Here is a 4,469-nt window from a genome sequence, read left to right as displayed (position 1 = left end):
TAGTTGAAAAACAAAGCAGGATGCCATAAGCCCAAGGGCTCCAACAGGGAAAAATAGCCCAGTGAGGAAAGGGAACAAGGAAATAAATAAACTGCAAGAGAAGTAAGGAACAATGAAAATAGAATATTTTTAAGAACAGTAGTCTTTTAAGAAAAGTTGTTTTCTTCATGAAAAAAACAACAACAGTAATGCTCAATTTGAATATCTTGAAGTATTACCCAAAATATGTAGATAATCTGGCTGTCCAAAAACATTCTAAAATAAAGCAGTTGACACATGAGAATGAATTGTGAAAAGAACAAAAAGGCCGCAAAAAGACCTGGCATTTAATTTCCCCTTTCAGATAGCACACTCCGGGCAACGGACAACTTGCAACTCAATGAAATGTTTACGATATATGCGCTCGCCGACCCGCATCGTAAGAATCAAAACCCACGATTCTATTTTTCACATACGAGGAGACATGTTAAAATGAATAAAAAGTAACCCGCCTCGTGTAATATACGAGGCATTGGCATACCATGGAGAGAGAGAGAGAGAGAGAGAGAGAGAGAGAGAGAGAGAGAGAGAGAGAGAGAGAGAGAGAGAGATCGCTCGACTTGAGAATCCAAAAAGTAACAAGAGATCTTTTTTTTTCTTTAAACGCCCGGGAATTATATCGTTCAGTGTATAAGGGCGAGGTCTTTCAGGAAAAAAATAGGACAAGAAAATAAAAAAGAATGGCATTTCCATGAAGTAGGTTTGGGAAGATGTATTGCATGGCCAAGAAACTGTCCTAAATAGAGAAAAATATAATTGGCATTTCTTTGGGCTTAGATAAGAAAGATGTTTTATATACAGAGGATATATGCTAAATTCCGAAATATTTTCCCCTCGCTGGCAAGATGCAAGGAATAAGAAGAAACATAAGTTCGATTGGTGTTAAAGTTTTTTTCATCTTATAATCAATTAAATCTAAGATGCTTTAGGCAAGATCTAAAGAATAGTACCAAAGAATATGATCAATTAGTAGACTGAATCTACCAATAAAAGACAAAAGTGAGCTATACTTATTTTTTTGGGGAAAGACGTTTCGCATGTTCTTAGAAACTTAGACGATTAAGAACAAAATAAGCTCGGAAGAAGAACATTAAATACGATAAACTGTTGTGAAAGTTTTATCGGTAAGCAAAATAAATTTATCGCTTAGGTCAAGAGAGAATATAGATTTCTGGGCTAGCTGAGCATTGAAGGGAGGACATTGCCCTAACTCCCAGAACCCGAAAATGACACATTTAACCCTGTTAGAAAATAAGACAAATCTTATCCTATTTCTTCAAGCTAGTAACAATCAGGTAGAAATATAGACAACCTTAAAATAAAATGCCACCTTATTCAATAAAATTACAGTTTATAATGCAGTTTTCCTAGCTTTTGCAAAAGCAAATTTATCAATCATATTTAACTATTCCTATTTTCTTTCGTTGGCTTTCAACGTCCACAAGTCACATTAATAAAGGAGAGGGGGGTCAAACATTCTAACCTTGGCTTCAACAAACATTTAATATTCTCTATCACTTATTACAATTGTTTCTTTAACCAAAGGCTCACGCCGGAGAATCTGAGGAAACTACGAAAATACGAAGGGAACACGTTGACACCGCTACGTCACTAGGACAATCGTCTTCAAGGTGAATATATACATAAACACATGCATACATCCGTACATACATATATGCATACACATACATATATATACATACATATAATGCATGAGCAATTATGAGCCATCAACTCATATATAACTGGTTTAAGATTCGTAATATATCGTGACCTACATTCGATACAAGAGCAGTGTACCTTTTTCAGGAAAAATATCCCAGGAAAACTATGACAGAGGCTGATCACTAATGATGAAGTATCTGGATGAAAAAATAATAAAATTATCATTAAAATACTTTTGTAAGTTAGAAAAAAGGGATTATCAAACATGATTTTACGCCAGTACACAATGCACCTATGCCCAATTGAAGCGATCGAAAATCTCCGGATTATCGGCGTGCGCGGATCGCAATATTGGGCAAAAAGACATCTCAAATCCAGTACATATAGATCGCTCAGCACTTCACTCAGTCTAGATCACGGAATTCCAGCAATTCTTAGGTTAGTCCGTAACGACGCTTCTGATTGTATAAAGGAAGCCAGGCGCAATGTTTATAACTCTGTGATGTGATTAACTACATTTCGTATGTGCGGAAAATAATTGTATTCCTTAGCTCATATTTTACAAGGGATTCGGCCGTTCCAATGACGTCATAATGATTGGAGAGCTAAACTAAGACTTCTAAAAGTCAATAGAATACAAAACACGTAATTACGGTCCTTAATATTAGACCTAAAGATAGGCTATAATATCATATGGGCTTGTATTTCAGCTTCTGCTGCATTATTCTGTCTTATTCACATTGAGCTAACTTTATTATCTGAAGAAGGGCAAGATACTCTAAGAGAACTTCGCAAAGTAAACCAGGAACATCAGGTAGCACTCACGAATTGTGCAGCAATGAGACAGATAAAACACAAATAGATGAAAACTGGCATCTTGCTTTTGGTTTATGCCATAACTGGCTCTGACACGACAATTAGCACTGTACAAAAAAGGTAAATTTTGAGCACTTGAGTAGACCTCTGCAAAATAATCAGGTCTTTGAGGCCAAATAAAAATATTCAATCAGAAAGATGACAGGAGGGATGCTTTAAAAGATGCCATTGAAAAGTTTATTCTTAAATGGTAGGCAAATAAAAATATTCAATCAGAAAAATGACAGGAGGGATACTTTAAAAGATGCCATTGAAAAATTTATTCTCAAATGGTATGCATCTAAATCAAAGTCATTAAATGAGTTCAGATATTTCATATATAATAGAATTATTGCAAGGAAGAAATTAAGTTCATCTTTCCAACTTGGCCTCTTCATAATGGGACCAGAATCCCGCTTTTAGACGGAACAGTCCCGCTTTTCAAAGTCTGTCCCGCTCTTTAGGAAGTTAACAAAATGTCCCATTTTCACACAATTGTGAGTTTTTCCCGCTTTGTTCACGTTTGTCCAACTTTTTTTTTTCTTTTCATGCTTCAAATGCGGAACTGACCCCGTTTTAAGGGAATGGTACTGATATTTGGTTTAATTTTGCCATTTCACTAACTGGTAACTTCTATTGTCTTCTCTGACTGCTACGATACTTAATGAAGTGGATTATTAAATGAATACAGTATTATAGACTATAAAGTGTATAAAGAGCATCAATTTGCAGCTGCTGATGTCGGCAGTGCAGAATAAAAGGCCAAGCAAGTCACCGAATATACGATTGTAGTATATACAGTATATATATATATATATATATATATATATATATATATATATGTGTGTGTGTGTGTGTGTGTGTGTGTGTGTGTTTGTAAAGTGTCCCGATTTTACAGTATATATATATATATATATATATATATATATATATATATATATATATATATGTATATATATACGTATATATATACATATATATATATACACACACACACACACACACATATATATATATATATATATATATATATATATATATATATATATATATGCATATATATATATATATATTTATATATATATATATATATATATATATATACGTATATATATACATACACACACACACACACACACACACACACACATATATATATATATATATATATATATATATATATATATATATATATATATATATATATATATATATATATAAAGTGTCTCACTTTTACAGTAACAAAATCTGGTCACATTTCCTCTCCACCACCAACCAGCGCAGCTGCAGAACAACACCCCTACACATCGTATTTCAAAGTACAGGAAAGGCTTGCAAACTGCCTGCATCCAACAAGATATGGATGGTCAGTGATAAAAAAAGAAATCAGTGAAATTTATCCCTACGGATCAAAAGTAGAAATAAAAATAGAAGTAGAAGTAGTAGTAATAGTAGCAATAACTAGAAATCGTAACTGAAGAATGATGAAAAGAACCAATCGTTAACTAAACAAATCGGCTGCTGAATGAGGAGGCAATAACGAGTCAAGGAAGGAGGAAGAACAATTTGAGAACAGTCACTGTACGTTAGCCTGTGCGATAATTACTAATCCTGAACCTGGTTTCGTGCAATTGTAAAGTTGCATGTAACATAATGTCATTTCAGTATTGTCTAAAAATAACAGATTCAGGTGCCTAGGGCTAAAAAAGAAAAAGAATATTAACAGCTGATTATGACACCATGGCGTAATACACCATTAAGCATAGCGACACAATTCGTCCAGTTCGAGATAAACCCAGCCTACATATTCTAGGCTACCTGTAATCATGAAGGAATTCCACTGATGATTAGTCTACGCCCACATTTGGCAGTTAATACAGGTTATCATAGTCCATAACGCACGTCGAATT

The sequence above is a fragment of the Palaemon carinicauda genome, chromosome 37, assembly GCF_036898095.1.
Source record: "Palaemon carinicauda isolate YSFRI2023 chromosome 37, ASM3689809v2, whole genome shotgun sequence".
Classification (NCBI taxonomy): Eukaryota; Metazoa; Arthropoda; class Malacostraca; order Decapoda; family Palaemonidae; genus Palaemon; species Palaemon carinicauda.
Note: the sequence above shows the minus strand (reverse complement) of the source record.